Genomic DNA, 23,581 nt, shown 5'->3' on the forward strand with positions numbered 1-23,581 from the left:
TTTGCAAGGCAGAAATAGAGACACAGATGTGGAGAAGAAATATATGGACACCAAGGGGGGAAAGGGAGGACGGGATGAATTGTGATATTGGGATTGACATATATACACTAATATGTATAAAACAGATAACTAATGAGAACCTGCTGTATAGCACAAGGAACTCCACTTTGCTGTACAGTAGAAACTAACACAACATTGTAAAACAACTATACCCCAATAAAAAAAAAATAAATTAAAAAGAAAAAGAACGGCAGAAGGCCTATTTGAATACAGCCAGCCACTCGCTGTCTCCTTCCCCCATTGGTTTTGGTCCAAAGCTTCCTTTTTCTGAGGTAGTGATGTTGTCTTACCTTTGGGGAAAGAAGACATGGGCCATCATATTTGTTTCTTGTTTACATTATGATGATAAGCCCTCTGCGTCTAAACACTAGGACATTTAAGCAAGTGTAATGTAAACTTTGTACTAACAACCGAAGTTTCATTACTAACACCAATAAGTGGCTCACATTTGGGGAAACTGAGGGAAATGTGGCATTCTGTTAGCATTAGCTTTGGAATCTAGAGGAAGACCCATTTTATCCTCAGTAGAAGTTTCCCCCCAACTTTCCCTAGCCAAAGAATCATCAAAGAGAAAATGAACAAATAGGATGGATAGATAATAGATATCGGTAAGTAGATAGAAAGACAGTTAGATAGATAGATAGATAGTTAGATAGATAGATAGATAGATAGATAATTTATTTAAGGAATTGGCTCATGTGATCGTGGAGACTGACAAGTCCAAAATCTGCAGGGTGGGCCAGCAGGCTGGAGACACAGGGAAGAGTCGACATTGCACTTCAAGTCTGAAGGCCATCTGCTGGCAGAATTCCCTCTTCTTTCAGGGATTTCAGTTCTTTTTCTACTAAGATCTTCAACTGATTAGATGAGGTCTGCTCACATTATGGAGGGCAGTCTGCTTTACTCCATGTCTACCAATTTAAATGTTAATGTCATCTACAGAATATTTTCACCGAAACATCTAGACTAATGTTTGGTCGAATATTTGGTTACCACGGCCTAACAAAGTTGACACATAAAATTAACCATCACAAGTCCACCGCTTGTCAACTTGGCACCCATACAGATCTCCTTAAATCATACTGAATCTCCAAATAAAAACAATAACACGGTCATACTTCCACCTGACATAACTATCTTGCCTACACCAGAAATACACTAACCCTTTCCCCAGAAGAGGATGCAAAGTCCTTAGGTGATTTGCTCATTTTGCCAACAGACCTCAGGTCTCAGAATAGTGCCCAGGGAGGAGCCTCACTAAAAAGAACAGTAATGAACACATGGGCTCCCACAGAATGTCAATTTTATGGCTATTTTAAGAGGTCCTTTAATTACTTGTTTTCTGGGGCAGTAGGTCTGCCACATAAAACCATTTTCTTTTAGCTGGTGAGTTTTCAATTTTAGCTGGGCTTATTTCTGACTCTGACACAATACTATGTAAAAGAAAAAACTCATGAATTAGAATTCCTCTTGCATTTTCTTTCCCTTCTCCATGTGATATTTTAGCCCTTTGGGGGAGGGACAGAAATCTGCACTACAAAAAGGATACTTGGTGCAAACACCATGAACAGTAAGTATTGATAACTGATTGCAGGCTTGGGAAAAAGCTAAATACTAAGTTGATACCAATGAATTTTCCACCTTAAAGACTGTGGTTTCACTAGTAAAAAATTCGAGAACCCAGTTTCTTGGAAGAAACTTGCCAATGGGAAAGGTACAGTGTTGATAACTTTGTACACTATTGACCATAAGCTTGCCTCCTGTCCTGGTTCACATATATTTTTGCCTTATAGAATTTTTAATGATATCCAGGCCTCCTGCTTGGTAAATGTAAGTACTAATACTGTTTCTATAACAGCATTTAGATATGTTCTATCCCATGCAAATAGTAGGTGCTAAATCATATTTCTGGAATGAATATAAGAAATGAGGGAACTAGAAATAACAAGTGTTGGTGAGGATGTGGAAAAAAGGAACACTAGCGCACCACTGGTAGGAATGTAGTTGGTGCAGCCACTATGGAAAACAGTATGGAGATTCCTCAAAAAATTAAAAATAGAACTATCATATGATCCAGCAATTCCACACCTTGGTATTTATCTGAAGAAAATAAAAACACTAATTAGAACAGATATATGCAAGTCCACGGTCACTGCATTATTTACAAGAGCCAAGATATGGAAACAACCTAAGTGTCCACTGATAGATGAATGGATAAAGAAAATGTGGTGTATATATACAATGGAAAATTATTCCGCCATAAAAAGAATGTAGTCTTGCCATTTGCAACAATATGGATAGACCTTGGGCATTGGGCTAAGTGAAATATATCAGACAGAGAAAGACAAATACCATACGATTTCACTTACATGTGAAATCTAAAAACAAAACAGCAACAAAAAACACAAAAAAATGAACAGATTGGTGATTACCAGAGGCAGGGAGTGGGGAGTGAGCAAAATGGGTCAAAAGGTACAAATTTCCAGTTATAAAATAAATAAGTCATGGGGATATAATGTACAGCATGGTGACTATAGTTAATACTACTGTATTGCATATGTGAAAGTTGCTAAGACAATATATATTGAAACTTCTCATCACACACAAAAATTTATAACTATGTAGTGATGGATGTTAACTAGACATATAGGGGCTATCATTTCACAATATATACAAAGATTGAATCATTATGTCGTACATCTAAAACTAATAAAATGTTATATGTCAATTTTACCTCAATTTAAAAAATAGTAACAATAATAAACATTTTATTTTAAAAACTATATTAAAATAAAGAACTATAGGTTCCTATTTCTTAACCCACAATCACTCACAACATGTGCTTATCGAGTGTAATGGCAGGAAGATTTGCCCAAATTTCTTGTGCTACCATATATCACTGAATCTGAAGACATTAACTGTAAGACGTGTAATTTAATTACCACTAAGAAATTTTAAATGCTGCCAACTGAACTATGCCATGCCTGAACTATAAGAAGAACCTCAATTTTACAAAGGTTGAAATGTGTATCTTTCAATCAGTAAGTACAGTATTAATGAGACAGGCTGGGACCTGGGACCCTTTGCTGCAGCGCTGCAATGCTTACACCTGGACACACCTCTCCTCGAGCAACAAAATACAGAGAAACTGTACGGGACTAAAAATAACTGTGTGCATGGGCAGTTGGAGCAAATTCTGGACCCAAAAGATACAAAGAGACCAAAAAACCCAATTGCCACTTTTGAGGAGCCTGGAGCAAAAACAGGGCGTCAGGAGCAAAAGCAGGGTACTGCATATGTCCCCTCCACACACCACCACCTAAGGGGTGGGGAAAACACTTAAGCCACCCCTCTGGCCCAACCCCTGGACACATCCCTACCCTCACCCCATATAAGAAAAAAGTTCCCCTCAGGAGCGAGCAAGCAAGGGAGCCTGTTGTTTGTTTTTGCTCCCCAATGCTGCAGCAGGGGCCCCAATAAAGCCTTGACTGAATTTCTTATCTGGCCTCTAGTCAATTTCTATTGACTGGGGAAGGCCAAGAACCCTGCTTGGTAACATTAACATTACGTAAGTATTAACAAACTACAAGGAAATTCATTTTGTGTACCCTACAGAGCCTTGTACATAGTAGACAATAATCTTAAAAGAAGAAGAAAAAAGTAAGAAATAAGGGAATTGAATTTGTAAATTAAACAAAACCTAAGACCAAAAGTAAAGCTAGAGATTAGAAGAGGAACTAAAAGCTGCTTCATCCCAGAACTGGAGGCGTAGAGTGAAGTGAATTCGGGTCTCAGGCTAGAGGAGGGATGAGCTCAAGGGCTGTTAGCTTCTCCAAACCTGTAGTAGCAGTAACATCACCCGGTGCTCCCATCCTGTGCTAGTCCAACGAGGTACTGCAAATTGTAATGGTGAGATATCTGCTCAGAAAACTGTCTGCAGAAAAAACATTTTGACACATAAAGCTTGTTGGTTCTGGCCCTTGTTAGTAAGTGCTGTTTAATGTTTGTACTGGGGTAAATTTATTCCCCCCAACCTCCGCAAATTCAAGTCCACCCAGAAGCTCAGAACATGACCTTATCTGGAAATAGAATCTTTACAGATGTAATTAGTTAAGGTAAGGTCATACTGGATTAGTGTGGACCCTAAATTCACTGACTGGTGTCCTTATAAGAAGGCTATGTGAAAACACGGAGACACACAGGGGAGAAGGCTATGTGAAAACAGAGGCAGAAACTGGAGTGATGTGTGCAAAAGCCAAGGAATGCCAAGGATTGCGGCCAACTACCAGAAGCTAGAAGAGGCAAAGAAGGATTCTTTTCTAGAACCTTTGGAGGGAGCCTGGCTTCAGACTTCTAACCTCCAGAACCATGAAAGAATAAATTTCTGTTGTACTAAACAACCCAGTTTGTGGCAATTTGTTACAGCAACCCTAGAAATAACATAGTATATTTCAAAATAATAATTTGCCACTAGAATCTGTAATTTATAGTTTTTAAAGCTATTTATTAGGTTTTTAACTTATAATAGTAATACAGACTCAGTCTAACAAATTAAAATATGGAAAATTATGAAGTTAAAAAGTAAAATTAGAATATAGAAATTTGGGCTTCCCTGGTGGCGCAGTGATTGAGAGTCTGCCTGCCGATGCAGGGGACACAGGTTCGAGCCCTGGTCTGGGAGGATCCCACATGCCGCGGAGCAACTGGGCCCGTGAGCCACAACTGCTGAGCCTGCGCGTCTGGAGCCTGTGCTCCGTAACAGGAGAGGCCCCGATGGTGAGACGCCCGCACACCGCGATGAAGAGTGGCCCCTGCTTGCCGCGACTGGAGAAAGCCCTTGCACAGAAGCGAAGACCCAACACATCCAAAAATTAAATGAATAAATAAATGAATAAATTTAAAAAAAAAAATAGAAATTTATAAAGTTAAAAGTAAAAGCCCTACCTTTACATCCCAGATCCTACCCCTGCATATTTACTTTTTACCTTTTCTATGGATACACGCATAAGCACTTTTTTTTAATAAAAATGGGATCATCCTATGCATAATGTTTTTTAGCTGTCTCTTCTTCAGTAACTATATTATGAAATATACGGGCATCTTTACTTGCCAATATACAGAGATCAACGTCATTCTTTTAATGGGCTGCGTAACAGTCCATTATAGCTACCATCTCATAATTCACAACATTTTATTCAATATATATTTATTATCAGCTGTGGGCTAGGCATGAAATTCCTGTTTCCAAGCAGTAGAAGAGATAAATAAGTAAAAAAGAAATTGTATTGCAGTGTGATAAATGTTTCAACAGACACAAGCACAGAGGACTGTGAGAGGGGATGGGAAGGGTGCTTCAGGCACAGAGAACAGAGTATACAGATGACAGGAGATATGCAGAAATAATCCTTTGGGGCAAAACAAGCAGCATCTCATCATTCTCCAAGAGACTGCAAAGAAAGAATGATCTACACATGAGCTCTGGAAGGTTAAATGGGGTCAATTTTCCTGGCTTTAAATAGACTCATTTCAAGAAGGGTATGTAAAATGATTTAATGATCAGTTGGCTCAACACAGGGCACTATGTGGCCTGAGTACTTTATCAGTTTTAAATAAGTATGATTTGTTCTACTGGTACTTTAAAGGATGCACACTTCATTTCGTATGAGTCTTGTGCGCTGGCACATGGACCTAAATGAAGCATTGCTTAAATTTCTAGGAAGTTTTTTCAAGGATGAAGCTCTGAGGTGGGGCTCCAGACAGGTACCATCCTAGGAAATGAAGCCAAAGACCATATCTAACAGTGTTGAGGAATCTAAAGGCAAAATCCTCAAGCTTGAGCTAACTGAACCCCATATAAGGATGATTTATTACCAAAGGACAGAAGAAAATGATTAGCCTTAATGAAGCACCTCGTAGTTCATGCAAATTGGATTTGATTCACCATTCATGTTGGACTTCTAGCTAATCAACTTTAATCACAGGCATGCCTAATGGGCCTTCTGTCTGAGGCCTTGCTGTACTGCCTGACTTCATGATTAAGTGATGGGGTGGGAGGGCAAATGCCTACAATATGGAATGGAGTGGGACAGAATAGACACCAGTTCACTTCCCTGTGGTAATGCCTGAAACCTTCTTTCCACCTCCTCCTCTCCATTCCAGTTACCAGAGGAGAACTTACCAGAAGGTCTAAGTTCTCCTTTTCCTTTAATGAAAAAGGGCTCAACTGCAGCAGGGAAAATTAGGGCAGATCCCCCCCCCCAAATTAATACGTATTAATATAAAGAGAACATCCCTATTCCTCATTCTGTAGATCTTCAGAGTAGCACTGGCATTATCAGAGACTCAGCCTGGCACAGCGGCAGTACCATAAGGAAATGGAAGAGAAGAACCTGGACATTCCCTTTCAGACAGTTTTATCTCACCTGATTTTTGTTTTAAAGTCTGAAATAACTATGTAATGGAAGTGGTTATTGTGTTATTAAGCATAAGCTATCACTGAATTCTTCCTGAATGGCTGATGCCTCAGTAGCTACTGGGAAAACTCTTTTATTAAGGGTGCGTGCATGAGTAATGGCTGAATGCTACCTGCTCTTGCACCCGGCAGTCAGTCTGAAAGTGTCTGCGCCAAAGGGGTCCTCACTGGGACCAACATTTCATCCAGTTACAAAAGTAGTTTATCAGCTGCAGGAGAGACTTCCTCAGCTAGTTAAGACTTGCCTTATACTCACAATTTCTCATTCCTAGTCTTAGAATATTTTCCACTTAGCAGATTCTGCTTCCTGGCTTTGTTGCTGAATCAGCCAATAAGAACTAATTTCATGTCTCCTTTGAATCCTGTCAATCTGACTTATTTTGAGGGAGAGAAAATGGGAGCGTCAGTCAAAGCAGTCACATCTCACAGTCCCTCAGACAGCTTTTCAAGAGGAACTCAACTACATCACATTTCATTCACTGAGATGGATATTTATTCAGAGCTCAGCACAAGGGGAGCTGGGTCAGTGGAGGGAGCTGGCCAAGCCAGTGTCCGAGAGCTTCCACACAGAAACCTGGTCTTAGGTGCATTCTGCTGGGGATGTCTCCCACCTCAGACTTCGAATTCCACAAACCAATACAACTTCAAAAGCCAATGTGTATTTACCAACTTTTTATTTGGCCTGATTAGCAAATTAAAGTCAACTGCCAACTACTATTGCTATCATTCAGAAGAGGACATTTTTAAATAGCAAAACAACAGGAAATTCTTAACTAAGAATTTTTTTTTAATTGAAGCATAAAATTAGCATTATGAAAAGCTCTCTTTGCTGTCCTTGTTTTTTCCATTTTCTTCAAATTGGTGGAAACCTTCCCACAGTAAAGTGCCCTAGAGGACAAGAACAACTGTTTTCCTCCTGATTGGAGGAGGACAAATAAGGAGGGAAATGCGACAAATGAATCAGTGTGACTTGTTACGCTGGTCTGTCTGTGTCCTCCAGCAAACACACCCAGGCACAACTAGAGACCGTTTCTATGTCCAATGACCACTCACTGCTCCCAACACCCACCTCAGGACCCCCTTCTGAATGCCTCTAGAACCCCACATTCCATACTGTCTTTTTAATAAGTAGCATGCTTACGACATTCAAAATTGAAAATAAATTTTGAGAGATAAACCTTGTTTACAAGCCAATGTATACAAGGGAAAAAGAAAACCCTTATACTGTTTCTATTTCAAGACATTCACACTCTATAATAAAATAGCAGTGTTCTCTCAAATCATGTTAAGTTTTCTTTAAAGAAGCTTTAAACTTTCCAGTGCTGATGTTCATTACAGATGACTCTGTCACAAGGCCACCTGATACTGTTTATCACCGTCCTGCTAGTACCATGTGGGTTACCTCAGTCACTTCCTGTACTAGGGACTATGCGGCTAGGGAAGTAAACATCACAAGTCCCCTGGGTTCATCCTTTGGACAAGTTATTAAACCTCTCTGAGACTCTCTGATCTGTAATGTGGAGAAACTAATCCTTCTCAACTCAGAGCATTATTGTAAAGATCAGATAAGACATGTAAAAATACCTTGTAAACTCTGAAATTATCTACACATATGAGGTACTGTTGATGTTGCTTTTTAGTAGAAAGAAGCAATGAAAAACCAGAATAATATTTCAAAAATAACTTCCAAGTAATAATAAAAATGATGATGATGATAATGATGATGGCACCAAGAAGCAAAAATAAGAAAATAACATTTCTCACGGGCTTTCTTTGGGCCAGGTATTGTTCTAAGCACTTTTTATGTTTTTTATTTCATGTAATCCCACAACAATCGCATGAGATAAACACTGTTATCCCAGTTTAATAATGAGGAAACTGAATTTTAGAGAATTCAATAGCCTTGCCAATTTCACACAACTAGCACATAGCAGAACTGAGATCCAAGCCTTGGTTCTGTCTGATTTCATAAACTCTATGAGCAAGGCTTAGCACAATTTTCTGCAGCCACAAAAAGACCTTTTTTTTTAAAGCTAGACTTAGGGCAAAGAGAAAAAAATAAGCAGAGGTTGGCCTAAATCTTAAAGCAGATGGTATAACACTGACTGATGACAGAAAAGAAATAGAAATATTCAACTATTTTGCTTCCTTTTATACCATTAAGAATAATAATTGTCAGTTTGGAAAGGGTAGAATAAATACTATTAAAAAAAAACAAAAACTAAAATTGAATTTTGATACTGAAAGGAGCCTCAAAAAATCATACAGTCCAATGTTTTTGGTTTACAGATTTTAAAAAAAAATGCAATTAAGTTTCTTGCTCGGTCACAAGTACATGGCAATGCTTGGGTAAAACTAGACTCCTGGCTCCAGCCTGGTGTAATGCTATTTTCACCTACTGCATTTGAGTGATAATAATGAAACAAAGTCCCTGGGTTCTAATGAGTGAAATCACACAGGGTGCTGAAAAACAGAATTATAGAATGTCTGATGGCAATTTTTGAAATCATGGGAAATGAGAAATGTATTAGAAGATAAGAGTTGTTCTTAAACTGCATAGCAACTGGAATAAGCACTGTTAATTCATGAAAAGGTTCTACTCACTCTGTACCAGAAGGTTGTCTTAAGCAGCAAAGGAGAATTCATACTTCATTTAGCTATACATCAATACCTAGAGAGCTCCCTAAATTTAAAATGTTATAAAAGTTAACTGAAAATGGGTACTCCTTTACTAAACTATAAAAACTATATGCATCTCATTATATACACTAGATCTTATTACCTGCCATGATTAAAAGAATCATCAACCACTTTTAAATAATGTTTAATAGAAATACTTAAAAATTAATATTGTCATTTCAGTTATTTCCTGTAATTGTAATAATTACTGTAGGGTTGAAATAATTTTCAATTTCATAATAAATTATTTGGTCACTCCATTTATCATTCTATGCCCAGGGTACAAATGAATAAGCTCATGCTGCTGCCTTGCTCTGGCCATACCACAAAGAGTTGCCCCTGTAAGAGGACATTCCGTATAAGCATCTGCCTCTTTGATTTCCTTATAGTCATAATAAGGCAGATTCTCTCTAGGTTCTACAGATATTTGCAAGAAAAGAGGTTCTGTGGAATTGATGTTCTCCAAAGCCAAGCCATCACCAAAACTCACTGAAATGCACAGGGCTATACACCATAATTGTTTTTTTCGTTTTTGTTTTTTTTAATTGTCTGGATCCTAGACATTACACTCTTAATAACTTCTGTAATCTGTTATTGTCGCCAATGTATTGTATTCCAATGTGTTACTGTATTCCAATGTGATTTTACCAGTGGAACAGTATGTCCATTTAAACCCAGCTTTACATTTCAAACCTCATCAGTGGGGGGGAAGAAAAGCACAGAAACAGAATAGCATAATTGTAGGGCTCACCATTTGTTTTTCTTTTTGAAATCTTTTAATAGATATAGTGTGTCTTTATCAGTTGGCAGCCAAACACCCCTCTAACTGGACTTTATGATACCTGCCTGTGCAAAATAAAAATCGTCTCTTAATTATCAGTTACCAGATTCTCCTCACCCCCAGTTTCTCCCAAAAGTGAATTCTGGCATACTATTTGGCCTCTCTTTTAAGTCAAACCATTGCAATATTTACAATGGTTATTATATGGTTATCCTCCCTACTCTGTGAAAAGCCACTCAGATCTTTTGGTGTTCTGTGGAAACAGACGACAGACACCTAATCTTTTCCAACTGCAAAGCATATCATTGGAGTTCTGGTATAGATGTACAATTCTTCTTCTCAAAGGAAGTAGGGATAACCTTTAGCAGTCTCACTTTTCTGGGATAGTTTGGATTCTTCTTTTCATTGAACATGTTCTACAGATTTACTTCCATGCATCCTATTGCCAACTGAAAAAGATGCACAACCTAAAAGTTGAGAATTACGTTTTATTCGGCAGACTTGCTAAGGACTTAAGCCTGGGAGGCAGCCTCTCAGATAGCTCTGAGGGACTTCTCCTAAGAGGTAAGGGAGGAGCCAGGATGTATAGGAGTTACTGCAGTGAAAAGAAGGTAGTCAGAGCATCAAAAGATTACTGCTAATTAAAGAAAAAACAAACATCTCAAGTTAATGAATTTAGCACTATTCCGTGAATGGGAAGATGCAGGAGTCTGGGCTCACTGAAATCATTCCTTTGATATGCACCTTAACTATCTAGGGCCAGTATCCTGTTTTTCTGCATCTGAATCCCCTCAGGGTGCACAGTGGGGCGGGGAGGTGGCTGCAGTGGCTGATGGCTTGATGCCTGCAACATCCTTTGTTTACTGATATGATAGGCAACAATTTTCGTCCACACTATACTGTTCTTTTTAAAACCGTCTGTCCTAGGATATTACTTTCTTAGTTTGGGATGAGCACTGCTTTTCAGGGAAACTCACTGATGCGGGTCAGGGCAGGCTGCCCCCAAATATGCCACTCTGTTACTTAAGAAACAGCCAATGCAAGAAGGACAGTCTGACCCTCCTTTGTCCTCCTGAAAGCAGGAAATAAATCTCCCATGTCAAAGCTACCCTCCCTGGACCAGGAAGTAAAGAGACATCTTTATCATCAGAGATAGGAAATTCAAGGCCAAGAACGCTGTATAAACAAACCTCCTTTACTAATTTACTATCCCAAGCTCAAACCCCTTTGTCTTGTCAATTCACAAATATATTGTTTCTTTGTCTAAAATGTATAAAAGCTGCCTGCTTTGGTCATTTCTTTGGGTCCTATGAGACCTCCATGTGTACAAAATTAAATTCGTTTTTTTTTTCTCCTGTTAATATGCCTTGTGGCAATGTAATTATTAGATCAGCCAGAAGAATCAAAAGGGATAGGGGGAAATTTTCCCCTCCCCAATATCACCAACTTCAGCTTATGAACTCACCTAAGCCACTGTTTTACCAACTAATTTCTCTCAACTGATATCAGGACATGTCTGTGTAAACTCTCAAAGCAACCATCCTCTCCCCCACCCCATGCCCCAGTGCTGCTCTCGGGCCTAGGGTAGTGGTTGAAGAGATATTTGTGTTTATTTCAGGACCAATATTATGGTTACAATCTCATTTTCAAAAGAAAGGAAGTAAACTGACTTTTGATTTTTTATTATGGCTCTTATATTGGTTAAGCAATAATTAACTAATGTGAAAATTAATCAAAAGGCTAAAAAAACAGTGTATCTTGACATCCATAGGCATTTGTACAAAGTCTTATATGGCAACCTTATATAAAAGACAGAAACATTTAGATAACAAAACATTTAGGTGAATTCTTAGCTGGTTGAATGACTCTTCCCAAATAGTGTTGGTCCATGGCCTCCAAGTTGTGCCCTTGACTCAGCTCTGTGAACATGTCTAATTAATAATAATAGGTAACATATATTAAACCTTACTCTTGGCTAGGGTTAGGAATTTTAAGCACTTTATATGTTAATGATTTATTCCTCACAAAAACTCTATGAAGTAGGTACTATTATATCCTCCATTGTAAAGATGAGGAATTGAGGGTGAAAAAGGTAAGGGCATCCACCCAAGATACACAGCTAGTACATAGAGTCAGGATTTTTCCCAGGCTGTCTGACTCCAACCCAGGCTTATTTCCACCCCATTCCCCTGCCTCTCTACCAACTATGCATAGATCTAGAAGTCAGGCTTATTAAGTTTATATATGGCATAAAACAAAAGAACTGGCTAATTTGTTGAATGACGGAACTGAGACAAGCGGAAACTAATAAGATCAAATTCAAACAGGATAGAAATGTTAAGCCTGCATTTAGATTCAGCAAAATCAATTCCATACCTATAAAAAGAAGTCCTTTTATAAAAATGTCTGTAAAAAATACCGAGTTGTTTCAGATGACTAAAGGCTTAATATGAGTCAGCAGTGCTCCTATTAAAAAAATGTACCTGCATGCATATCCAGATCAAGGGAGACAGTACTACACCTTTCAGTGGTCAGACCATCTCTAGATGATTGAGTTGTGTTCTGCTATCTCATTTTAAGACAGACCTTGGTCATTTGGAATGTGTTCAGAAAAGCCTTGCTAAGATAGTAATCTCATCATAGCCCTGATGGTTAAATAAAATATATTATGTTTGATGACAAAAGTTTTAGGATGGGCAGGGAGGAAAGGCAGGTATCATAATCCACACAAATAGAATTTAAATATTTGCTGATTACAAGATAGTCTTATGAAAGATAGAGTGGTTATTCTGCATTGTTCCAAAAAGACAAATCAGGATCAATGAGCCAAATTTATAGGAAGCCAACTTTCAGCACAATGTTCAAGGAAGAAGTTTCTCATAAGCAGAGTTACCTAAAAGTTAAATGGTTGATAAGTAATGGGTAAAAGAAGTCTTTACATACTAGACACACTCACTGGAGTATATATGAGTTAAATAGATTGATGTATAGGATTTGTTTTAAATTAGAAAAATAAGAAAATGTGGATGGGAGATAGCTGGAACAAGAATAGCAAAACATTCATCATTGCTTAAGCTAGATGTTGAGTACTCAGAGATTACTTGTACTGTTCTTTCTACATCTGTAGGTAATTGAAATCTTTACTTACACAGAAGAAATACATTGCCTCGGGGGGTACTGAGGTCCCTGTTTTTGGATACGTTCACACAGAGACTAGATGTCTACTTCGAAAGGGTATCACAGAGTAAACAGAATGTTGGACTTCAAGGATCTTTCTAAGATTCTGATTCTGCAAAGGAAGCTAGCAAAATATTGTAAAGTAATGCAGAGAAGAAGATAACCCCTACCCAGCCTCTGTTATTACTGACAGATTCTTGCTGCCTGCTCATCATGTCTCCTACCTGCTACCTTCTTTTGCTCTCTGATCACCTATCTCCTCCCTGGAGATTTGGATGCTGTCAAGGTCAATTACTACACAGCAGGAACTCACATAGTGAGCCTATTGCTGAGAAACTCAAAGCTGTCATACAGCCTCCAACTGACAACTTTCTCAAACATGACACTTTCACATATACAGACAGGTTACTCTTTGAAGAAAGACTCAAAATATTTTACCTTCCTTATAGCTACCCTTTGACATCTACCACTAGTTAATCATGAGAGGTCTCAAAAAGGAGTGCAACGGCTGTCAAATGTGAATACTTGAGAGAACCTTTCTGAGGAAGCTATTTGAGAATCAAATTAGTCCATCTGTGACAACCTAGGTATATAAATAAGAAAAATGGTTGGCAGGATATTTCAGTTTCTCAGGCATATCGTGGTATTGCACTTCCTGGTCATCATGTGGTTGGGTGGGGGTCATGTAATTCTGACCAAAGAACAAGGCAAGAGCCTCCAGATCTCTTTTTTCCCACTGCAATGGCCGACAGTAATGTTCAAAGGGCAAGTGTTCCATCTGTATAGGTCCCTGCATGATGACCATGAATGAGCAAAACTCCTTTGAGATCCCATGATGGACATGCAGTTTAAGTGCAAAACAAGCCTTCACTGTTTTAAACCAATGATATTTTGGAGGGGCTTACTACACTTGATAGGCAGACTCTTTAAATGGCCTTCATGATCCTATCCCCTTGAGTGTGGGCAAGACCTGTGAATATGGTAGGATATCCCTCTCATGATATGCAAAAAAAAAAAAAAAAAAATGCAGATATTGAGATCCTTAATCAGTTGACTTTGAGTTAATCAAAAGGGAACTTGTTCTGGGTGAGCTTGACCTAATCAGGTGAGCCCTTTAAAAAAGAAGAAGCAGCAGAAGCAGATAGCCTAGAAGAAGCAAACAGCCATGTTATTAATTGCTTATGGACAAGGGCAGTTTCTAGGAGCTGAAAGAAGTCCCCAGCCGACAACTAGCAAGAAAATAAGGATCTCAGTCATACAGCTGCAAGGAAACGATCTCTGCCAACAGCCAGTGAGCTTGGAAAGGAACCTCAAGCCTCAGGTGAGGTTGCAGCCCCAGCAGACATCTTGATTTTCAGAATTGTAAGGCTCTGAACACAGGACCCACCAAACCCATACCCATAATTCTGACCCACAGAAACTGAGAGATAATAAATTTGTCTTGTTTGAAGCTGCTAAGTTTGTGGTAATTTGTTATCATAATAGAAAATGAATACATCACAGTATAACTGAGTTTATCCTGGCTAATAAAGTGGAGAAAATGTTAACTATGTTATGATTATTATAGTGATAGAAATATTTTGGAAAGGAGAAAAATCAGATTGATGAATAGCACATCTGTATAGTGGAATACCAGATAGCCATTAAAATGAATGAGGTAGGTCTGTATGTGCTGTTACTGAACAATTTTTGACATATTCAATGAAAAGTAAGGTACAGATCATGTATACAACATAATCCCATTTGCATTTTTAATGGATATATAAGTATGATTGCATATCCAACTTCTGGAATCAATACAGAACTATTAACAATTACTATATCAAGGAAGAAAGCTTGGAAGTCCAGGGTAAGAGGAAGAATGGACTTTCATTGTATAAACTTTTGCACTGCTTGAATTTTTATCATGCGAGCATATTGCCTTTTCCATTTCAGAAGAATTAATAGAAATGAAAAACAAATCAACCCACATTTATTGAATATAAACTGAATGCAAATCACTTTGCTAGGTACACAGTTGCGCAAACAATCATGGAGTGGCTGCTTGTTTAGCATTGCATTGGATGAGACAAGTATGAAAAAGTTAATGGCAACATAGAAAATTATAATTTCTGCATAAAACTGAAAAAAGGGTCTGGCAGTTAATGAAGTCCCAAGGGGGCATAATAAGAAAGAATATGCAGATGCTGCAAGGATGGAAAAAATGTAGGCTTTGAAGAAGGGCAACATCTCGGACACTGCAGAGTCAAAGCTGCCATATTAAAGTGCTCTGCCCTCCTTCTAGCCAAGTCTGAAGCTGATGAGTTAGGTGCTTACAGATGTAAATTTGGGTTGTAGTAGATGTTGCTGGTGCCTTGAGTCCCATCTCCTTGGACCACCTCTGATTTTAGCCACATCTGTGCTGGACAGTTCCATGTACCTTGACAGACTCCCACCACGTGAAACCTTTGCTTTTCTTCAAAGATCAGATCTTTTGCCAAATCTGTGGGAAGCCAGCCCCTGGAAGTGCTGGGAAGTAAACATCTTGGACGGTAACCCTCAACCAATGGCAATGGGAGCCAGTGGATAAATGCTCCTGCCTCCTATACCTAAGAGAGAGAATTCTGGGAGGCCTTCTGTGAGTTAAGCCCCCACTGTCTACAGTGGCGAGAACATTTATAATGCAGCCTTTATTGGCTTTTCCTTCTCCCATCTCACTCTCCTCCCTCCCTTCCTCTTCTTGAAGGGAGTCTTTCCTGAAATCACTTCCCAAATAAACTATATGCACCTAAATGTTTCAACCTCTGGTTTTGTGGGTATCCAAACCAAAGCAATGTTTGTTAATGAAGAAGAAAAAGCAAGCAGTTTTAAACTGTTGAATACGCAAAGCAATGGAGAATTGCTTCTTGCAACATTATTTCTAGTGGTAGCCTAAAATAATCTTAAATCTCTAATAAAAGTGCTCACGGTGCCTCTCTAGAAGAAAGGATTCTACAGGGTGGCGGATGGCATTCAATCCTAGAGAAAGCCCATTGTGCTAAATGAGGCCTGTTCTAAGAAGGCTAACCTGTAGTTGCTCCTGGCAGGAGGCATTTCAAATACTCACTAAATTCTCCTTACTTTCATTTTACCTCGTTATGCTTCATTATGCCCAAAGTAACGCAGCAAATAATTCCCTTTGGCTCTTGCTGTTTATTGCTTTCCAAATATAGAACAAAATGCTTATCCTTCTCTTTCTCGCTGTCTAGCCAAACTTACTCATCACTCCTCTTAATGTCACATCATTCAGTCATTCTGATTGCCCTTCTGTGAATTCTTTCTTGCTGTCCACATGTACCAAGGGTTCCAAGTACAGAGCCTCATCTCAGAAGCAGGGTGCCTAAGACAGGCTTCAGGAAGACTTCAATTTGAATAATAGCAACAAAGAAGAAAATAGCTCCTTTGTCCACTTTCTTTAAAATCCTTGCTACATTGAAAGAGCCAGTAGAATTTGTAAGCCACTTAATTTCACAGGGGAAACCTAGAATTCTCAGATTCCGCTCCATCAGAGCAACTACTTATGGTAGATTTTTCTCAGATACACGTTTCCTTTGTGCTACGCCTTTTGATGTAGGTATAATTAAGCTGACTGCAGCTCCAGTTGGCCACTATACCCAAGGAAAAACTCCAGTATCAGTTCAAAATGATTGCTCTAACTACGCACTTTTCTCTCTGCCTGTTCACTCTAAAGATGGGTTGTATGGCTTCAAGGTTGTTGCTGTTAATATTAGGGAAAGTTTTATTCTTTCGTAAATCTCCATCAGCCCTTTCCTTTTTCTCCAGAATGGCTTCTTCTGGGGCCCAGCTGGTTTCCTTTGACAACTAACTTCTTTTCCTAAAGTTGCTCAGGATACAGAAAAGCCTGCCTGTCATAATTCCCCATATTTGTTCCTGTGGTCACCTCCCATTCCACATGTGCTGCCTCTCTGAGGCAATTTAGTTTCTGAAGCTCACTGAGTGGAGTTCAACTTTATTGTAAATTATGTCCAGATCTGCAAGTTAACTAAGTAAAAGAAATTTAAGGAAAAAAATTAAATCTTTAATCTTCTTAGTAAATTTTAACTTCAGGGAAACAAAGAACACATTGTGCTAAGTTTGACATCACTAGATTTAAACAAAGGACTTATATTTTTATGAGTATATGATCAGGCTAATGCTTCATGTTAATACTTCACATTTTATGACATTCGCTGTGATAATTTATGAGACCTCAGTTTGGGACCACTCTGCACAACATATATAAAGAGGTAGTAAACAGAAGTGGTATTCCATACCAGACACACTTAACATGTGTTGGCTCATTTGATTTTCACAACAATCTCCATCCTACAGATGATCAAACTTAGTATAAGTGACCTGCTCAACTACTAATTATAACCACAGGCAAAAGAAAATCTATCCACGCTCCACTTCATCAAACTGCTTCTCAGTAACAGACATAATTTCTGTTCTATATGCTCAAAGTCATCACAGTAAGCATACGTAATTCAGAGAGAAGATGTCACTCTTTCCTACTTTGTCAATATTAGAAATATGGATTGTTGAATAGGCAGGAAACCCAGACCTTAAATACGTATCATCTTTAGAGAAATCATGCAATATAATCTCTTGCTTCTTGTTAAAATTCCTGTGACGTCAGAAAGTATTTTTCGTAAATTCTATTAGGAAGCTACAGAAAACACTGTTTGTTGGTTGGCTGACCCAACCATGATTCCCAATCCATTATTCCTAACCATCTTCCATGAGTGGGAATAGAAAATCCTGTGGCTAAGATACATGCCAAAGTTGGCTAAGGGATTTCTGGGGAAACTTTTGCCTTCCTGACATATGCCACACTTTTCTCTCTCCTTCTTAACTTAAATATGGATATAAAGACTGGAGCCAAAGTAGCCACCTTTCAACCATGAAGGAAAAAGGCCAAGAAAATCATGGTGACATGGGGCCCTGACATTGTTGAGCAGCTGAATCTACAATAATAAACCCTTCTATGTTTAAGCCACAGAAGGCTGAGTTTAATCTTCCTGTTTTTGTTATTTACAGCTGAATGCATTGCTAACTGATGCAGGAACAAAACATTTTACAGTACAGTTTGGTTCCTTTAAATGAGATGGTATTTTAGCAATTGGTGTCATCTGAAAAACAATCTAGATCAATGCTGTTCAATAGGCTTTCTGTGATAATGGAAATGTTCTATATCTGTGTTGTCCAATATGGTAGCCATGCATGACTACTGAGCACTTGAAATGTGTGTAGTGCAACTGAGGAACTAAACTTATTTAATTTTAATTAATTCAACTTTAAACGTAGGTGGCTAGTGGCTATCATATTGGACAGTGCAATCTAGACATTTTGTGAGTTGTGACATACATGTCAAGTCTGTGGTGTTTGGGATGAGACACTGAAAACTTGCATAAACCTACTCAAAGCAACTAAATTATCTTTTATTCAGCCTTAACAAATATATCAGTAATAACCCCAAAATTGCAAAAAGCAGCCAAATATTTTAGTAGTTTTAAGACTGTCTCTATTGCCAGAGCGAAATCTTCAGCTGAAAGATTGCTTGCGGTCCTGAACATGGTTTAAGTACATGTCTTTTGGATGAGTGAAAACAGTGAATTCTTAAGCTGAAAATACAGAAGATTGCCTCCTTTTTCAGACAGGCCCCTCAAAAGCATTGACACAAGAGAGTAATTATTTTTAAGATACATCAATAAGACAAGTTCATTTCATCCAAGTCATCACATCTATAAGGACTGCAGTGGGCAAGACCTACTTTTAGCAAAGGGTATTCTGGGGGCCCCTAATCCACTTCATCAGCAACTCTCTGTTTCATATTTCATACCGTTTTCCCCAATTATATTCACTCCCCACTTTGTTAGTTTACCCTACGGCTTTCTTCCCCGACTCCTAAAAAATGTTTTAAGGAAGTCTTTCTAGAGGAAGTATGCTGTAGGCTGAACTGTGTCCCCCCAAAGCTCATATGTTTAAGAACTAACCCCTGGTACCTCAGAACGTAACTGCATGTGGATGTAGTGTCTGCTATATAATAAGCCACCTAGTCTGTGGTATTCTGTTATAGCAGCCCTCGCAAACTAATACACAGTATCTGCCAACTTTATAAGTTGCTCTACTTAGAGAAAACTCAGGCCAAGTTAGATAAGACAGGAGCACAGAGGTAAGCTGGTGGGGAACGTATGTTTGGTAGCTGGACTTCTGAGTTCTGCAGAATTCATGTGTCTGAAATTACCTCCTCAGTTAGTGAGAGTGTATGGGGCAGGAAGTATAAGTAGAGAGGGGATGGTGGAGGGAAATTATGTAATCAGTCAGAAAAATCTCAGACTTAGATAGTTTAACAGCAATTATTTCATACAATGTTAGGTCTAAAAGAGACACTAGAGACAACTTAATTCAACACTCTCTTTGTACAGGTGATAAAACTGAGGCCCTGAAAGAACAGCAGCTTGCCCAAAATCAATTGGTCAGTGGCAAAACTAGGACTAGATCCCAGTCTCTGGTTCAATGTTCTTGCCTTGATTCCATCCTATGTTGAGGAAAGAACATATTCGGTTTTTCTTACTTTTTATTAAATACATGCAAAGTACTTATGAATCAGAAATTGTATCTGAAAATTTATCTCTGTGCCCCAGATTTAAATCCACCATTTATCAGTTTATGTCCTTAGGCAATCACTTAACCTGTTGAGGTCTCGGTTTCTTCATCTGTAAGATGATGGTGATAATGATGCACTTTCTATCTTATAGGATTGTCTTAATAACCAAAAAAAGTGAATGCATGAAAATGTGCTTTGAATATCCCAGTGATTTATCATTTCAAGGTAATAGTATTATAGTTTATTGTAGCTGAATGTTAAAGTACATTTTTTATTACTCATGATGGCTTTACTCTTAAAACAAGTCCACTGTCTTGAAATAGATATAAAAATAGCTTACTCTAAACCTAAATGAGCACCAGAACTAGTCATCTCAAGGGAAAATATCCATGAACTTTTCAAGAGGTTTATTTCTTATTTATTAATTTTTTTAACATCTTTATTGGAGTATAATTGCCTTACAATGTTGTGTTAGTTTCTGCTGTACAACAAAGTGAATCAGCTATACGTATACATATATCCCCATATCCCCTCCTTTTTCAAGAGGTTTAGATGGAATGGTTCCTTGCATCTGTGTTCATGCTGCCGGAGTAGTTATTACCGCTGGCAAAGAAATCAGAAAATCTGTAGTTCATTTCCCCCTTCATTAGAAGATGATAGAAAAATGTTCATATACACCTGTCTCTGAGGGCTTCAAATAAACATATACTGTAAATTCAAGGCAAATCTTTGGAGCCACTTATAAACAAAGTCTATGAAATCACCTCCCGCACCCAGTGATTCCCTTAGCCAACATGGTCTTCCTCACTGGGGAACTGGCCACAGGAATAAAACTATTTTACTAGCTCTTCAGCTTCCTCATGAAGGGACTGTGAGTGCTGAGATCTTTATTTCCAAGTCTGTTTTTGGTTTTCACTAAAGGATTTATATAAGAACTTAAGTAGTATGTGTACCAGGCAATCACCAGTGAAGTCACGTAGCTAGATGTACTCTATAGAGCATCCACCTGTTGTATTCTTAGTACTTGACTATTAAATTTATTCATATGTATACATTTATGCCATTTACTTATTAAAATCAATAAGAACAATGAAACCCTTCTGATAATCACAAGCAGTTGAAATCAAGAAATCAGTTACAGTATTTTATCAGCTTCTGCTTCCAAGGTATTTTTGCGTTGTATTTAGCTATAAAAAATGTTTTAAAATCACAATTCACACATATGAATAGTACAGGTGATAAGAATTTGGGGTGCAATAACATGATACACATTAACTAAAATGCCTCTCCAGTAAAATGTATTCTCTTGAGGGCAGGGCCATTTCTGTCTTATGGGATGCTGAATCCACAGCACAGGCTCTAACACACATCTCCAAAAATAATTATTCATATATTTATTATATGGCTCCATTGGTTGAAAGAATATTAGTGGGAAATTATGTTTTCAAAATTGATTTTCTGTTAATGTCTAAAAACTTCATGTATTTCTTCCTGTAAATAAATTAGACAGGAAGCACCAATCAACTCTATCAGTTATTAAGTTATTGTCTCTCAGTTTCAAACCTACCCTTCTATAGTCTGCTTAGTGATTCTGAGCTGGGACTCTGCAAACCATATTTCTGCATTGCAGGTTGAATCCACATTAGGCAATTCTAACACGGGCACTAGAGAGAGAATGAAAGTCCAGAGGAGGAGGAAGTGACTTGTTGGCTTGCAGTTTCTGTGAGCATCATCCCAGCCATGCTTCTTCACCTCAGCAGTGGTAGTTCCTTCCTGTAGCAGCAGCTGAATCATATTGCAGTTTTTCTGGAATGTGTAGAACCAGCCCCATTATCTCCCTTATCCATGGACTTATCAGCACCATCCAGAGAGGTCTAGATTCCAAGCCCATGGAGAAGGTCCTCTGAATTCAGAGATTCCAACATCACCAAGCAGCACCTCCTCCTCAAAGGTCTGAATTTCAGCTTAGTGAGGTCTCACACCCTAAGATTCTAAGTTCTAATAATTACAACCTCTTCCCTTTGCTCTTTCAGCAAACCTAGGGGTGGTTCCTGCTCCTCAAACTTTAGCATGCCTCAGAATCACCTGGAGAGCTTATAAATCACAGATCCCTGGGCCCTCCTACCAGAAATTCTGATTCAGCATGTTTGGGACAGGGCCTGAGAATTTGCCTTTCTAACAAGTTCCCAAGCAATACAGGGGCTTCTGGTCTTGGATTCAGTATGGATCTTGTCTTTAGACTTGAATGTAATACTGAGTTCCTAGCCAAAGGAAAATGAGATGTGAATAATCCAAGACATGTAGTGGCATTATAGTTAATCAAATTATCATCTCTGGATAATTGTGATGGAGTTCCTTGGCGGGTCCCAGTGGTTGCTGCATTTGAGCATGATGTCAATAGAGACAATAACCAGGACAGTGATGTAGGCTCAATTCTCCTGAGTGCACTGACTTGCTTAAAGAAAGAAAGTGAAAAGCTTGGGTCTTTAAATATGATGCTGGAGCTCAGAGGAGGAATAGTGACATCTGTTTGGACATGGATGAAACTGAGAATTTTGAAAACTCAAGTCACTTTGACTATCTTTTGCTAGTGAAAGAAGCTTGCTCTCCTATGTTTGGGGAGAGTAGCCTTCCTTTGCATAAAATTGTAATAACATCACCTAGAATAGCTGCCCGATGCCAATTATCCCAACAACCCCTCATTGCTACTAGACCCATACCTAGAGTAAGATCTCTGCATGGGAAGGGGGGCATCCTCATTTAATTTAGTCTGGCTGGGACAGAAGGTAGATACATTTTGGAGAATTAACATGGAATATCATAAACTTAATCAGGTGTTAACTCCATTGTAGCTGTTATTCCAAATATAATATTTATATTGGATCAAATTACAGCAATTATGGTACCTGTAGGTACCTACTGACCTAGTAAATGCTTTTTTTCTCCATACCAATTAAGAATCATGAAAGAAAGTTTGCTTTACTTAGGTGGACCACCAGTATACCTCAGAACTACTTCAACTCTATTCACTGCCATAATATGTTCCACAGAGATCTTATCATCTTGGTATTCCATGCAATATCATACTGGTTGTGTTAGCAGAATAATGATACCACAAAGATACCTACATCCTAATCCCCAAAACCTGTGAATATTTTACCTACATGACAGAAGAGGCTTTGCAGATGTGATTAAGGATATTAAGGGAGTTTATCCAGCATTAACCAAGTGGACTCAATATAATCACAAGGTCATTATAAGAGGAGGCAGGAGGGTCAGAGTCAGAAAGAGAGTGAAGGAGATATGATGATGGAATCAAAAGTCAGAGAGAGAGAGATTGAGAAGGAGGGAGAGGGAGAAAGAGAAAGAGACTTGAAAATGCTGTTCTGTTGGTTTTGAAGATGGAGGAAGGCAACACAAAGTGAAGGAATGCAGGTGTCCTAGAGAAGCTGGGAAAAACAAGGAAGTGGATTTCCTCTTAAAGCCTCCAGAAGGAATGTAGCCCTGCCAACACCTTGATTTTAGGACTTCTGACCACTAAAATTGTTAGATAATAGATTTGTATGGTTTGAGTACACTAAGTTTGTAGTAATTTGTTACAGAAGCAATAGGAAAGGAATATACTAGTCTATTACACTGATGACATTATGCTGACTGAATCTGATCAGCAAAAAATAGCAAGTACTTTAGATGCCTAATGAAACATATGTGAACCAGAGGTTGGGAAATAAATCCTGTAAAAATTCAGGGTCCATCACCTCATAAAGTTTCAGGTGATTCTAAG

This window comes from Eubalaena glacialis, chromosome 2, assembly GCF_028564815.1.
Source record: "Eubalaena glacialis isolate mEubGla1 chromosome 2, mEubGla1.1.hap2.+ XY, whole genome shotgun sequence".
Classification (NCBI taxonomy): Eukaryota; Metazoa; Chordata; class Mammalia; order Artiodactyla; family Balaenidae; genus Eubalaena; species Eubalaena glacialis.